Source organism: Pseudonaja textilis, chromosome 1 (genome assembly GCF_049901715.1).
Source record: "Pseudonaja textilis isolate UNSWEBS1 chromosome 1, rPseTex1.2, whole genome shotgun sequence".
Taxonomy (NCBI): Eukaryota; Metazoa; Chordata; class Lepidosauria; order Squamata; family Elapidae; genus Pseudonaja; species Pseudonaja textilis.
This window is the reverse complement of record NC_141990.1, coordinates 246263045-246280272: the sequence shown is the minus strand read 5'-3', so window position 1 is coordinate 246280272 and position 17228 is coordinate 246263045. Positions and strand designations below refer to the sequence as shown.

Genomic DNA, 17228 nt, shown 5'->3' with positions numbered 1-17228 from the left:
GATTTTTAAGATTTTAAGCCATATCAAGGCAGCCAGGTAAGAAGCAGAACAGCTTGCTGATGTCTTATTCCATGATACATTTGAAGCCATTGGTTACCTTGATTAAAAAAGCATGATAAGAGTGAAGAAGATACCCTTGATAAATGACCGGGGTCATTATTTTTCTAATGTCACTTTCTAACCCTTCCTAGTTGAGATGCGTCATGCTTCAAAAAACAGATCTGGACTCAAATTTAGCAATTTGGATAAGAGCCAGATTTACTTTGGATTGACTTGGAAGCCACCCAATTTGACTCTGGGATGGAGTCCAAATCTGCATTTGGAAACCTGAAATTCCAGGCCTCCCACTGATTATCATTGGAATTCAACAAATGTCTTGATTGTAATAAACGATCTAATAACAAATGTCTTTTTTTCTCCCTATTTGATAGCAGTGGGTTAAATATGCAGTCTAGCAGATAATTAAAAAAGGATGTAGCCCATCAAAATTCAGTTTACACAGAGAGAGAGAGAGATGCCTGATTTTTTTTTTTAAACGGAACTACTGATAATGTCTTCTTGACAGAATTGAAATAATATTTAGATTTATTTAACTGATCTGAGGGATTAAGTTCTGTGAAGTTTTGGAATAGGTTTTTGTTTTATACAATAGAAGCATGGCTCATTAAGAATTATAACAACAAATTCACTTTCTTCTGCTATTATAAACATAGGGTTAGTCCTAGCTAAGAAATCTATAAATTTTCATTAAAAATTCAGTGTATTTTATGGAATTAAATCAAAATCGAAAAGATATGAATAGAAAATTTGGTTCCTCTTTGCTAGTCCATGTTGGTTGTTTTCTTTGCCTTTCCTGAGATTTGTATGAGAAGACATCATATAAATGATTCTAAGCTAAAAAGTTGCAAATTGTTGAAGGATATGTGAAAGAGTTTGGGAGTTCCAATAAATGAAGAGCTACTTTTGTTGAATTATCTAGCATATTCTTTTCTTAGTAGATAGCACCCCTGGACTCCTTGTCCAGACTGGGAAATTAAATGGCCCTGGTCTGATTAATATGTGAATGGAATACATCTGTGGAAGAAAGTACCACAAACACAAAACTGTCAAAATGAGTATTGCAGGCTAGTTTTCTATGCAATTGATTTCACTTTTATGTATATTAAATCATAATGTTAAATAGCCACCAACTCTTTCTGACCAAAGAAGAGCTTTTGCTGCCGTGCTTTTGCATTTAAAATAACAAAAGATATGGGCTCCAGATGAGATGTTTCCTAAGAAAAAGCAGTAATGAGAAATAGCACGTGCTAGCAATTTGAGCCCATAAAATGTACATCTACTAATCTCCATCTTAGTGCACATATTGTGTTTTTAAAAAGGAAGAAATTACTTTGAAGTGTAGCAAGCTGTTTTGACAGATTTGTGGTCCAAAAAGGGAAGTATTACTCAGCAAAGAGCAGCACAGTTAAACATGTGTATATGTTGCCTGTCTTCTCAATTTGATACTTTGATGGTCACTTCTACTTTCCTTCTCTCTTCCTTCCTTCCTTCCCCCTCATAGAAAATCTCTGTAGGTTATGTTTCCCTAAGTGTGGAAACAAATGCCTCCATCTTGTTCTATAAGAAAATAATGTTTATGGGATTAAAAAGGTAAAGCTGCAGTTGTAAGAGAAGATCATCATATGAAAATGAGCTATTTCAAACTCCTTCCCATATCTGGCCTCCATTTTGGGGAGGAGGGGAGGCGTGTGTTTGCATTTAGATATTCATTTGCTCTGATATGATATTACGTTGGTTTCTGATATTATTGTCTGAATGATCTTAGGAGCTCATGCTTCCAGAGCAGAAGTAGTTGGCTTGCTCACGGTAAGACACTAGATCAGCAGTATCTGCAAAGTGAGATAAAAAATAGTCAACAGCTACCACCCACAATGGTGCAACTGAAGCAATACACATAACAGTCAGACTCACATTATTATGCTTGCCATCTTGATGTTCTAAAAAAAAGAAAGTCCTGAAGACATTTCTGCTAGTCCTGTGGACAGATTTGGAAAACTTTCCACAGCAATATTTGCCAAGCCACTGTCTTGTCAACATTCCTTCTGCAGAGGAAGGTACTGAACATAAGAAGTGAAGGGAGAATTCTATGGCCAGTAGTTAAACAGACCAAACTAAAAAAAAAAAAACACCAATGCCATATTGCTGTAATAACAGAACTTTGCAAGTCTGGTTTTATTGTACTTCTCCATCTTCTGGTATTTCAGTGAATTAAAGTGATGTCTGTCTGAGCCACTTTCAGATCTAATCTGTCTGTGGTGAGATTAAAATAAATTTTACTTCTTGTTGCCTTGGCAACAGAGCTTGTATATCCCTGTCATGATGATCTTTCTTATTGTCTACATGACCTTCAAGAAAAGGATCGAAGGGATTTGACTATCCCTCAAATCTGCCTCCTGAAGTAAATTTTCATATTCTGATTTATAAGCTCCACAAACTACACTGCTAAGATTTTCTCAGCCCAGAAATGTTATCCTTTTGTGTTATATTATTACTGTATTGCAAATTCCTCCATTCTTACTTTATTTCTCAATAAGAGAAGTATGTATAATTAAAGCCTTAGACTGGAATGAGGAGAATAGGGTTTAAATTTTCACTTGATCACAGAACTTACAGAGCTTCCATACTTAGGTTATTTGGGGTTAGTCCATATCATGTATGGTTTTAAAGAGTGACAACCAGCAGCTTGAATTGTCCTCAGAAGCTATGAGGAACTGTCATGCCCCTGGTGGAGACTGACTCTGAGGAAGAGGAGGAACAGCCAACAGGGAGTGGGAGTGTTGCTCCAGAGGTGGTGGAGGAGGCTGGGGAAGGGCAGAGGCTGGCTGAGCAATCAGAAGAGGATTCAGGCCCATCCCCTATCCATCCTAGGGCACCCAGAGAGGAGAGGATCAGGGAAAAGCAAGGTCTACTCGGGAGGAGATTACCATGATCCTCCTCGTGGCTTGCAGCTGGGAGCTATGTATATAAGTTTGTATCTGCGTAGTCAGAATTGCTGGAGTCAAAGTTAGTGTTTCCTTTGAAAGAGGTTTATCTTTGTTGGCTTTCTTCCCATGAACTCTCCCCGGTTATCTTCCTGGAATGTATGATTAATTATCTTGGCTTGCTTCATCAAAGCGGTTTGTTTTTGGTTTCCTTTTGCCTCATTATTTACTTTTGTAACTTTAAACTGTGCCTAATAAAACAGTGAAGTTAAGTTGAAGGCATTACCAGACTTTAATGTATGTTTTGGGTTTTGGATTATTTTGAGAAACTACGAGTCATCACAGGAACCATTGCAGCAATATTACATTGGGATACCATAGTGTGCCCAAAACTGCATGTGCTGTTGCATTCTGGACCAGCTAAAACAGTGGTGGGCTGCTACCAGTTCAGACTGGCTTGCCCGTACTCATAGTAGTGCTCATAGTATAACTACCTTCATTCTCTACAAATGAACTTTACATTATGGTATCAGGGTAAATATTGGCCACTTTTAACATACGATGGCACCTGGTCATCGGGTGTCATGCAGGTATTTATTTCCTAAATATTAATATATGTTGAATGCAATCCTGACTGTCTGATAACTTTTTTGTTAGCAATATGTGTAACAAAATACATATTTACTCGGAAGGATTGTTCTCATTCTCAATTTATTTTCCTTTTGACAAGTAGATAAAACTGTGAGGAATACAGCTATGCAAAACTGTTTTGTTAGTGTTGGAACTGATATCAAGCTAGATGCTTACTGATTTTCTCCCTTCTGCCTCAAGAAAATACCCACACAAAGTGTTAATTGCCTCCAGGAGCAACATTAGTGCAATCACAAAAGTACATGCAAAGCAACATAGGGAAAGAGTGATTTTAATTTTTCAGTGTCCTGGGGCCCTGCTAGTCTTTTCTGAGAAATTACCTGTGATGGAGTTAGCAGGGAAAGAGCCTTCTATTCTGGGAGCAATACAGTGCAAGGAGGATATTAATTAAATTTATTAAACAAATAACACAGCTACTCAGGGAGGAAGGGGTCCATCTGCCAGTGCTACAGATTGATCTCTGCAGAGATGCAAGCTGAACAGTAGTTAAAGCTAAGTTGCAGCGCTCAGCAGATGGGCTCCCGTCTCTAGTGAGAAAAAAATTGGTGGCGGTCCAACAGCATTTTCCCCTCCAGGTTTTTGTTTCTTGCCACTGTGACTGAAGAAACACTGCTCTGTCTTTTTTCAGCCTCTTCTGCAAAGCCCACCCACACCCCCTTCCTCCATTATTGTGTATGCAAGCAATGATTAAGTCTGAGCGATTTGTTCAAGAGGCAAGTCCCGGCTGATCTCATTCTGTGCCTGGGATGTAAACCTCAACCAGAAAATAATTAGGAAAATGTAATCCCACTGACTTTACACTCCACTTGTGTGCCCTATTACATCTCGGCATAGAGCTTTTGGGTAGGGCGGAAGCTACAAAGCAGTCTGGTATGGGGGCTTCTAAATTACTGTATGTGCATATTTCTATGTGTATAATTCTCTCTTTTACACTCTTTGTCTTTGTCCTGCCTGCACATACACCTTAATTATTGGCAAATTAAGATTTATTTATTATCCTTATATATGGTTTCCTCTTAATGCAATTTTCAGATTTAGATCCATGTTGGTGTGCTACATTCTTTTCATGCACTCTTCAAAAAAAATTCTCCCTTTTTCCTTCCCTTCATGAAAAGGGAAGATATATCCCTGCCTGCAAAGTGCCAGCAACCTATTCTTATGTTTTAAATACTGCAAAAATTTGGATGCTTCAACATGAATATCCACATTTGACTTCATAGCTTTTACTATTTGAGGGCTGTATGAGTCCACAAAAATCAGTGGAGATCTGCAAATACAGCGTACTTATAATGCCCAGCTCTGTTTTTCTTTGCCATCTGAATCAAGTGAAGTTGTCAAAGGGCTGGATTGTATAGAGTCCAGCTGAAATTGCTGTCAAGGGGATGAAACATGTTGTGATGATAGTTGGTCCATTATCGGTTCTTAATGGTTCATACCAATTTTGGAGGTCTATATCTGGGGACACTCTATGATACAAATGTCAGAGGAAACCCTATGGTTGCAGTGGCTTGGATCAGTTTTACATACTTTACTTGGTTCAGCAACTCACATCAATGCTGTGGGAAGCTCAGACTTGGATTGTTATACAATAGACCTACAAACCTGGTAGTTCCTTTAATTTATTTCAGTTGAGGTGATGTAATTTACATTGATGCGGTCCTTTGATTTGCAGCCTCCTCAAGCACTTACAACAGCTGGAAGATGGCCCCAAATAGCTGACTGCCTCTAGGTCAAACTGAACTACCTCTTTGCAAAGTCTCTTCTGAATATTACAAGCAGTTGGAGCAGGTAAAGCAAAGCAATGAGACCGCTTTATACTTAGAGAGTATGAGTAACTGCATGGGTTTACAAAGCTGCTTAAAAGAGACATTTGACCCTTCTCAAAGATCCTTTGCAGGAAATTCATCCTTTAGAGCAGAGGTCTCCAAACCTGGCAACTTTAAGACTTGTGGACTTCAACTCCCAGAACTCCCATAGCTGGCTGGAGAATTCTGGAAATTGAAGTCCACAAGTCTTAAAGTTGCCAAGTTTGGGGACCCCTGCTTTAGAGGAAATTCAGTTAGTGGAAATTGTCTCAACGAAGCCAAATAGGTCACTCTGGAAGGTTGCATGTTTGCTATTAATACGAGTTCAATGCGGTGGTGTTATCCTTAAATCCTTCAATGGCTTGGAATCCAAATATCTATGGAATTACATTAGTAACCTGCCATTATTAACTTTGTCAAAAGGGGCCCTTCCAGCGATAGAAGAAGTCTATGATGGATATGCTAAAGAGAAGCTCACCAATGTTATAACAACATCCTGAACTTGCAATGGCTTTCCATCCTGGGTTGGAAAGCATTGGTGGGCACTTACAGTTTGCCTAGGCATTTTACATTGTTGTATTTTCAGATAGTTTCATTATTTTACTTTAAGTTTTAAGGCACAATATTTTATTGCTTCGTGTTTTATTGCTTTAAAATTAAATCCATTGTTAATGAAGGCTTAGTTAATATGTAGGTAGTACATATATATGAACAAAATATTAAACAAGGACTAAAGCACTGCCGACAGATGCAAGGATTAGTTTGCTTCATCCTGCTGACAAACCCCAATCTTTTGTTGCTTAATGGACAAAAAAGTTATACTAAGGCAATTTTCTATATTGGTAATAGAAGTGAGATCAACAACAGTCAGTAATCAGCTTTTGTCCCTAAGTGGCTGCAGATGGAAATCACATTTACTTTGAGCACTTAACACCCTTCCAATAAATTTCTGCATAAGGTTATTTGAGAAATATGGTTAATTGAATACATTCCCAATTTAGTACATAATTGGTCTCCCTGTTACATCTTTGCAGCTCCATATGGAATTGAAAATGTCACAACAATCACCAGGGATATGAGGTGAGTTTACATAGAAGCACTGGACTTGTTCTTTTCCCCCCTCCAATTAATTATCCTGGGACAAAAGGCAATCCATAAGTTCACTTTAAACTCTGATTTGTTTACACATTCAAGAGGTGAATCAAAGTTGAGAAGCTCTGGAAACATCCATAGCACAAGGACGAAGAACTGTTGATTGACTTATTTCATTCTGGAGGAGGTCAGCTACATCTGACCTTGTTTTCTAGTGACAGCCTAGCTTTACATTAAGTTCATGTAGATTTCCAAACACATCAGCCCCTGACAGAGCGGTCAAATGCCTAGTGGCACAGTATGCCATTGATTTGGATCCTGGTTATCTTTTTGGCATATGGTTGTCACAGGTGACATAGCTTGAAGACAACAAAAACAAATTGCCAAGTGCAGGTTGGTCTCATATAAACAACACTTAAGCTGTTATCTCCTATGCTTAAAATCCTCAGAGAAATATAATATAATTAGCCCAAGTGTTTTTGTTGGCAATGATAAACCAGTTTATTCTGCCGAAACCCCACCTTGGCCCATGGGCAGTTTTCCCCAGCATGTGCCCTCTAGATATATTCAGCCCTATTGTTCTGCAATCTCATAATTAAATACATCGAAATAGTCTTCTGAGCATAAAAATGCACACGTACATCCTATGAATGGATCAGAATGATGACATAGTAATGGGGGCAGGTATAAAATCACTAGTATATTTGCTCTGTTCTGCCCTATCTCCAATGCAAGGAATTGTCAATCAGTACCATTAGCAAATAGGCTTCATATTGCTTCCTCTCTTACTGTAATATTTAGATGGATTTTCAAATCAAAATGCCCTTGCTAGTAAGGTTCTGTTTCTGAGCACAGACGGGCTATAGGGAGCCATTGCTCTCTTTTCTTTTATATAAAGAAACATGATTAAAAGCTGATAACCATGCCAATTATGGTTACAAAATTCCATATAACCATTAAATGGGAGCAAACAAAAGCAAGAAATAAGCTTAATTTTCCTGCATTCTATTGACTGAACTTATTTTTGCAACCAGATATAGAGTCCTATATAGATTAAATAGGTCAGAAGAAGCCTACTATTCTGCCCCACAAAGTGAATTTTCAGATGCGTTGTTAAGGACTCTCATAAAATGGCTGATATGGAGCTCCTACTCATTCACAGATTCACCATTGCGGTAGTTGTATACCACCACAAAAATCCATCTGCTGATTGAAATTGTTTCCTGACAGCTTCCTAGAATACTTTCCTGACTTTTAATTCTTTTCTGGACAGAGGGAAATATGTCTTACAAAGTGCAGCAGCCAAACATCTTATTATTTAAGAATATTATACTTGAGTTCTTTGTAGCCAAGTAGCATTTCTATAAATACATACAAAGCTGGTGGAGTGTGGTGCTTACTTGTGTAGTATGCCAACTTCTTTTTGATTTGTTTGTTATTTTACTTGTGAGACTAACGTGAAGTCACCCAGTGAGTTTCCATTGATTAATACCATTTAAATAAAAGAACCTAGAAAAAGAAAAGTGGGGCAGGAGACTGGTGAGCATCAAAGAAGGTGATGTCGCCTTATAATCCATTACTACTTGTTCAAAGGTGTAAAAATGCTGCACATGTATTAAAAACTCTATGAAAAATCAATCCTGACAGCTCATCTTAGGGTTAAGTCTCCTGTGTCTTTACCAATTAAGATTAAAAACATAAGAAAACAACAAGTTAGTGTTATATACAGACCCACAACTCTATTCACATAGTAAACTAGCCTAAGAAAGAAGGTTATGATTAGATCTGAGAGTTATAAAAGGGGAAAATTATGGTTTTTGAAGCCTTATGTTTTTCTGTTGACAAAACTTTTTTTCCGAAATCAGGTTCACCAGGCTTGATGAACAAATAGATAATGTATAATTATCTAAATCCAGTGGTGAATTTTAAGATTGTTCATCAAAACTCCAATATAAGCCTTCATTCCTTTTTTTGAAGTTTAATAAAATGATGCTGTTGTTCAAATTAAATTCTATATTTCCTCCATGGCAAAGAAAAACAGGTTACTGTTTGGATCTCACCATGTCTGAGCTTGCAGTTTTAGATCATCTTGAGGTTAATACAAATGCTTCAGTTGTGCTATGTTAAATTGTTAGAATTACTTGTTTTTTCATTAGTGTCCTGCAAGACTCATTTTGAATTCTAATTCAAAAACCCATCACTGTACCACCTTTATTTACAATGCTTGAAACTAGGCTAGCATAATGGATGAAGGTAACAAATTTATTTTTAAATGTTTGTTTACCAGGATGCAATAGGTGAGTTACCAATTTATCTGTCTAATTTATAGGAACTGAGAAATCTTAAAGAAAGATGCAGGCCACATTTGAATTCACAGGCTATTTACTACAGACTCTTCTTTTGCCATCACTTTATACCTGGAATAATTTTGTTATCTGATTTAAAAGGCAAAGTAGTTGCTTTGGCATCTCAATTTAAGAGAAAATTGGATGATATTCCTGAAGTCAATTACCAGAGTTTTATATTTCTCTCATAGAACATATTTTGTGCTCTCCCCTCCCCCATTAAATCTAAATTGGAAAATTAGATTGAGATATCAGGGTATACATTACTCTAAAAACATTAAAACTTCATTAACATGTACGAAGCAGGAATGCTGTAAAAATCTATACAACCAAACAGCTAAATAGTACCATAGATGAAACTAGATGCATTATTTTCAGTATCTTTCTGTAGGGTTGTTTCACATATTTTTACTATAGTATATATAGCTGTAAAAGGAAATAACAGTATTGAAACACATGTTAAGAAAGTATTAATATCAATTTTGCTCCATGCTGGAAACTTCTAACTATAGCTTTGTAAGTGCATACAGGGATGTGTGTACATTGAATCTATTTCAGTTTGATTTGAACATCTGAATCAATTTGAAAGGACAATCCAACTTAATCCAAATGAATCAATTCAGACTTAATCTTTAAACTGGATCCAATATAGTTTGGAGCATTAAAATGCATATGTGCCTATAAGGAAATCTCTGAATCATTCTGAACCAATTTGATTCAGTACATCTAATTCAGTTAATAATGAGATACATGTGATAGTGATCTGGCAAAACATCTGTCATCCCATTGATTGCCAGGGTTGATGTGACTGATCTGCCTGGCTAGGTGGGTGTCCCCTTCCTCCCTCACTGCTTCATGTGCGCTCGGTGGAAGCGGACAACCATCTCAGAGAGAAGGAGTTTACCAATCTTTGGTCAAGGCTATATGATAGCTACGCTCCCCCTCTCTCACAGCTCCATTTGTGTCCCTCCCAAAGCTGCCCACTAGGTGGAAGAGAATGACCATCCCAGATAGGAGTCTTCTGTCAAGGGTATACGATAGCTGCACTCCCTTGCTAGAACCTCAAAACAAACTCAAGGTCCATTTGTAGAAGATTAGATACACTGACCTATTTAGTTGAATTGATTCAGGGTTCCACATCAGATTTTGGAACGTAGAAATTATATGGTATATGTTGTATAATCTTGAATAATCTTTCTGCAAGATCAAGGATTTCATACTTCCCACATATAAATGTTTCATCCCATAGAAAACCATTATGTCCAAGTTCTATTAATGTTCCATTTTGGAAGTTAGAGCCATGGGAACTCACCAGTTTGCATATGAAAGTGATTGCTTGATATCATATGTGTGAAGTTTATGAACTAGTAAATTCTGGATCAGATCCAAAATTGTTCTTCAGCAAATAGAAGGCCTCCTTTAATTTATTAAAATCTCTTGATTCAGTAAAAACTTCTATAAACTTTCATTTTAGTTGCATTTTCATTCTTTATGGAACATATTACATAGCGACCAATGTATTCTGTAATAGCCATCAGCCATTTTTTAAAAATCTAAAGTTCAGGAAGCCCAGGAAGCCACAGAGGTAAGGATGGGGGGGGTGGAATACTTGCTTTTCCGTCAGTGGGAGTGCCTTTGGATTTCTCTTCTGACACACTTGGACTGATTTTTCCTTTTGTATGTCTGTCAAAATGAATGCTTTATGTTCTCATAAATGAGGCAAATGTATAAGTTGAATATGATACATTGTAATCAATCCTGAGTCTTAGTTCCCCGTATGAAAAATGGCAATGTCTTGGATTCCATTACACAACTATTATGTTAATAAATGAACAATGTTCATTTAAGTTCAATAAGTTCATTCAATAAGTTCAAGAGAGAAGCTATTCTCTCTTGAATAGGAAGGAAGGAATTAATGGATCAAGGAAGGAAGAGGGGAAATAATGGAATATTAGAAAAGAGAAGCAATAAAATAGATGCAAAGGTACCCTATTCTTGCACCAGGATGACAGACCAATGCCGAAACTTGTTGTAACTGTATTTATATAGCTACAAATACCCACAGATTAAATTCCAATCTGATGAAATTGTGACCTTTCTTCTGATTTTTTCCATCAATACAAAGTAATTTTAAACCTAATCATATCTGGGCTACAAATAAAATGTGCCATTTTTAGAAGTGCTTATGTTTACACATAAGCAGGACAAGAGGCTGCGATGAATGGTCATTCCCACAGGTTTCATACATGTGTGGCTGTCCTCTCCTTGACTTGTATGCATACTTTCTGTACGATACGTTAGGCTGAAAAACAATGTTGAGCCTAAGAGTATCCAGGGACCCTCCTGGCTGAGTTTTCATGATGCACCAATACATCTTGATTGCATCTACACATCCACTTCTTTAAAAATCTGGCAACTCCTCCTCCTCTTCCCCCAAACTTTGGAAAACAGCTGGACATAGATTTGGAAAACAGGAAGAATGTAGGCTTCTCTTAGTGGACCATTCCAAAGAACTGAAAAAGAAATTATTGCTTTGAGAATTTATTTTCTAAATGTTGGTAATGGGAGAAACCACAAAGTTAGTGGAAGGAAGACTGAAAACACAGTGTGATTATTCTTTGCTCTCACAGTTTTACTGATCAATCTTGATCAACCTCAACTGTATTGCTCTTCTGAAATAGTTCTTGATAAACTTGTCCAATTATTAGAACTAATTATTGGAACTTCATATCATCAAATAGCTCAAGAACAATGCCTATAGTAGTTGTCAACAGATGGCTTGAGAGCAATTGTTAACCTAGTGGATTTATCAGCCCTTTTTTTCTAGCAACATATTTAATTTGTTTAATTGCCAGAAGGTGTGAAAAAGCTGATGAGTGTCTCAGCTGCCCAGACATGCATGGAAAATAAAATCAGAAGGGACTGGTATTGATTTTTAAGTTTTATACAAAGTTAAGCATTGAGATTTAAATTAGTTGCACAACTTAAAATAATTATCAAGTTGAAAACCCACCAAAATCCCATAGCAAAAATGTCATCAGGATAGGTCATTTTAGTATAAGGATTCAATGCAAGAAAAAAATAATATTTCCTCTTGCAAAAGGATTGTTTTCCACCAGGACAATGAAATAAAGAGATACACCTGTCTTTCCATCACCTATACAATTATTTCTCAGGAATACTTTGATTGTTATAAGATACTTTTAAAAAGACCTGATCAATCAAAGAGAAAATGCAACTACAAAGAGATTAAGGCTTTTCACACTCAGAGAAGTGCTTTCCAATAGATCAAAACTGGTGGATGTTCTATTTCTTTTTCTTTTGCCCTAGTGAAAGGCACCAATGGGAAGCTCATGTTAAGTAAATGACCTGGTACTGGTTGAAGTTCTACAGAAAACAAATATGCATCTCTTTCAGATATTACTCCATATCTCAGATAATACATACCTTTACAGGCGAATATTAAGCCAATGCTATTATTAAGAGAAAGCACCTCAGTCATTTTTTAGAACCAGGAACTCTCATGAAGATGAAAGTCTACTGCAGCCAATATTATATAGAGTCTAATCTCTCTGAGATCTGGACAAGTTATCCTGCATCTCTTTCAGTATTTGAAGTCCTATTGGTAAGAATGAATAATGCCCAGATTTTGGAATGTCAATCCTCTTCTACTCTCTATTCAGGTGTTTGGGTCAGGTTCAAAAACATACAAAGAAGGCAGCACTGGGATTCTCAGAATACATTCAGTAAACTTGCTTCAACAGTCTTAATACAAGCTTAAATTGTATTTTTGCCAGTGTCTATGTCCTTTGAATGTACTTCACTGAGTTGGTTTTTAAAGAATGATCTAATACTACTAATAGTTGAAAAACTGCTACAAAAATGTTTAATTTAACAGATCACTCAAGAAAAGTGTGTCCTTCTGTAGACCCCTTTCTTCTTTTCCTTTCTAAAAATTGACTACAGCCATTTATAAATATAGTCCTATATGGGACATCATTCTGCCCATTAACCTTAAGGACTGCTGAAGAATCACATTTCCACACACTGTCATTTCAGCAGGGAAGCAGTGGTTTGGACCTGAGCTAGGTAAAGGGGAAAGGAGCCAGGATCTTTCTTCTTTCTTCTTTACCTGTTCAAATAATATCTCAGTAGGCAATTTAACTGATGGTCTTAGTGCCTTCTCATATTCCTTCTGTTAACCAGTACATTGCCCCGTCTCCCATCCAATTTTCCCTCCATCTTTCCTCTATTTCCTGGAACTCAAACATGAAACTTGAACAATATCATTAATCCACCTGAACTTCCTAATACTGAGTATCAGGGGTAGGCTTCAAAAAATTTAGCAAATTTTTTCTGCCTGGTTTCTGGGTAGACATGGCCATAGTGGGTGTGGCCTAGTTGGCTTCCTGCACCATATTTTCACCCTCCCTGGGCTCCAAAGACTTTCCTCGAGCCTCCAGGAGAGCAAAAATGGACTCCCCAGGCTCCGGAGGCTCTCCAGAGGCCAGAAAAAGGCCCCTTTCCAGCTTTCCAGAGCCTCCAGCAGGCCCATTTTTTGCCCTCCCTGAGCCTCTGCATGGGTCTGCACTTATCTGGGATCCAAAATGGACCATGTGGAGACTCCTGGGGGAGGCATGTGGGTAGAGACAGCCAGTCATTTCAACTACTGGTTCAGCAAACCAAATGTAAAATTAACATCCAGTTCTCCTGAACTGATACAAACCTGTAGCAGCCCACCCCTGCTGAGTATGTACATTAATTTTAGTCCATTTTTAGCACCCATCATTGCCGAAGACAGCACCCCACAAATATAAAATAAATCTATTTATAGCAGGAAGTTGATCTGACCCAGCCCCCAAATCTCTATTGCCATTAAATTGTGAACTACCGTGTTTCTCCAACAATATGGCCTCCCCCAATAGGAAGTCCCAGCATGCTTTATAGGCATAAAATCAAATTAAGCCCCTCCCTACAAATTAAGGCCTATATTAAACATGCAAAATGGGGGAGAATGGCAGGGGGGGCTTGCTGTTAGGAAGTACTTTTGTTGCATACCTGGATATTGGCGTTGGTGGGGCACTTCGTATCGGGAAACCTTCTGCCACCATTGCTTTCCCTTCTCCCTGTGCTGCCACAGCATTTAAAACAATGCCACAGCATTTGGCGCAGCCACGCACAGCCAGCCAGAGCTCTTCCCTGCAACTAGAGCCTGGCGGAGACACTTGGCTTCAGATGCTACTGTCACCGCCTTCCCTTCGCCTTCGAAGGCAAAGCCAATTCTTTTAAAAACGATGCCCTACTACCAGTACGACAAAGACTCCCCTGCCTGAGAGGGCAGCCCAACCCCACGTGGGGAGGCGAATCTCCCAGGGCTGCAGCACAGGATCAGCCCACCCCGGGAGAAGCGCCCAGCTGCCATCCCTACCTGGTGCTGGGCAGAGCACGAAGAGCTTCGCCTGGGATGCCCAGCACAGCTGACAGGCGGTCCCTTCTGCCCGGTGGCAGAGTTCTCGCCAAGGCAGCAAGCGCCTCCCCGCCGGACCCTCCGCTCATCCCACCAGGGCCACACCAGAGCTGTGAGGGCTGGGCAGATCCAGGAAAGTGAGCTGCGGGTGCGCACTTGCCTGCCAAGCAAAAGAGCCAGGCTGACCCGAGCTTGGCTTCCTTCCCAAGTCCTCCAGCCCAAAACTGAAGGGGCCACTAGGAGAGGCTGCCCGAGGCAGTGATAGTGCCCACCCATCCACAGACAGGGAGGCGAGGTGAGGGCAGCGCTGCTTCCCTGGCTGGTGGGTCCGGCGGAGAGAGCCCGAAGCCGCCCATCCTTTCCACCCCTCGCCCAGCCCGTCCCTATCCCCACGCATCTCCAAATGCACAGGCAGCTCCAAATGCTGCAGCGGCATGGGCAGAGGTGCTCACTCGGCGGGGCTCAGCTCGGAGGAGGATGCGGCACAGGCCATCGCCTTGCCTCCCTGTCCATGGATGGGTGGGCACTATCACTGCCTCGGGTGGCCTCTCCTGGTGGCCCCTTTGGGTTTGGGCTGGAGGGACTTGGGAAGGGAACCAAGCTTGGGTCGGCAGCTAGGCGCTTCTCCCAGGGTGGGACGATCCTGCGCTGCGGCCCTGGGAGATTTTGCCTCCCCATGTGGGGTTGGGCTGCCCTCTCAGGCAGGGGAGTCTTTGTTGTACCAGTAGTAGGGCATCATTTTTAAAAGAATTGGCTTTGCCTTCGAAGGTGAAGGGAAGGTGGCGACAGGAGCGCCTGAAGCCGAGTGTCTCCGCCAGGCTCTGGTTGCAGGGAGGAGCCCTGGCTGACCACACATGGCTGCGCCAAATGCCATGGCGTTGGTCTAAATGCCACGGCAGCACAGGGAGAGGGGAAAGCAACGGTGGTGGAAGGTTTCCCGATACGAAGTGCCCCACCAACGCTGAGGTCAACATCCAAGCCATCGCCACCTACCCGCCCAAGGATGCAAGCAGGGGGGAATTAAGTTACCCGCAAAAAGAAGACCTAGCCGTTTTTTCGGGGGTCAAAAAAAAATAAGGCCCAGCCTCATTTTGTGAGAAACACAGTATTAAACCAAAGGTTAGTTTTTCTTTCCTTTTGTATTTTGTATTTTGTACTGGGCTGTCCCCACAGGAATGATCATTTACTTCACAACTGAAAGTTTCAGAATTGATCTAAAGTAACAGAAGTTTTGGTCCTATACCTTTAGCAGCAATGGACTAAATTTTACTGTGATAGATTAAGTGTCCAGAAAATTGCAACCTTTTCTATCAGTTGTTCTGTCATGATTACTTCATGGACTATACCAGTGATTGATTTTTCAAGAACGGTCAAGGAATTTTTACAAATATCTATTGGTTGTCTATGTTCCAGATCAAATTCAGTTAAGACTTTTAGCAGTATTTTATAATTTGCACAAAGATATGCAGGAGAAAGATTTCTCCACTTGGATGCTGAATTTAGCATTAAATGTTTATCTGAGATCTTAGATCTTTCTTTCCTTCTAATGTACACTGGATTTAAATAAAGATAAAGAAAAAGAAGGACTAAGTTTTCTGAAACGATGAGCTGGCCTTTTGTTTAGGCCAAACGTCTGAAGCCAGGAACAAAAGGCTTTCAACAGTACAGTCCAAGGCAACGTTACCTGCTTTTCAACATGAAGGCAGAACAAGGATTTGCACAGAAGAGGAAGGAAGTCAGATTGGATATGTTCATTCATATCTTCCGGTCCCTAATGTATTCTTCGATCCCCCTCTTCCTCCCCTCTCCAGACTGATGCCCTCCAAATGTGACAAGATTGCAACTTCCAAATTTTTCACCAAGCAAAATACAGTCACAATCCATCTAGAAGACATCATATCAGAACAACATGATTTGAATTCAGTTGCCTAAATATAGGAAATGACATTTTGGTGGAAATGGAAGCAAAGCAGTATAAATCAATGTTTTTTTAAATAATCCATCAAAGGGATTGTAAAACCAAAAACTTATAATGTTACACATTTGAAGTTTTACCATCCACCCTATCTATTGTCTTACATTCTAATTTTTTAAATAAATTCAGAGATATACTGAAAGAAATTAGGAAAATACAGTGAGATGAACATTCCTTTTCAAAAATTAGTGTTTATGAGGTTGCAATAACAGCAACAACTGTATTGTGGGGGAGAGGGAGATTTCTTACTCTGGAGAGTATTATGCATTTACAAAATAGTCCTTGTAGTGTTGTTATCTTCTAATTTGTTGGTGGGCAGCTGAAAATAAGGAGCCACAGGAGTCTACCTAGACATGGTTAACTCTTCAGTCTCTAAGGCCATGGCATTATGTGTACCATACTAAGGGTCTCACTGGAACCCAAGAACAGGTCATCCCAATCTCTGGGAAGAAATAGTTTACATTGGAAGCAAAAACATTTTACAGAGCATCATTCTGAACAGTGATTATTAAAAGTAAAAGTCTTTTAACTGTGTTTTAATTATGCAAATGAGATTTACTATTCTAATGATTGAAAATGAAAAGACTACCTTTGATAATGTGAGCCAAATTCTTTCCTGAATTTGGTTTGTATAACAGAATCCATTTCTGAAACATAAAAAGTAACAAAACCAAACAGTATCTGAGCAAATGCAATAAATATGCTTTTTAACCACGTGGAATTTGAAGCACTTCATTGTGTCTGTAGACTATACATTCCATTGGTGAGGGATATGGGCTTATGAAGTAGCCTATAAATTAGAGATCCTAACTTGTGTGGAATTGCATGAATCTATTTGTTCTAAAATGGAGCTTGATTGAGGTTATGGCCTAAATGTGGCAAAACTGATTGATAACTTTACCATTAGTATGA

The 17228-nt window shown here is 39.2% G+C and overlaps 1 long non-coding RNA gene across 1 annotated transcript; it reads left to right on the top strand.

Annotated features, from left to right (window-relative positions):
• The first annotated feature begins 5309 nt into the window (after positions 1-5309).
• LOC148128138 (uncharacterized) lies at positions 5310-16953 on the top strand. Its single transcript, XR_015740918.1, has 3 exons — positions 5310-5420; positions 6472-6517; positions 16153-16953. It is a non-coding gene; the product is annotated as an uncharacterized LOC148128138 (long non-coding RNA).
• Positions 16954-17228: the final 275 nt, after the last annotated feature.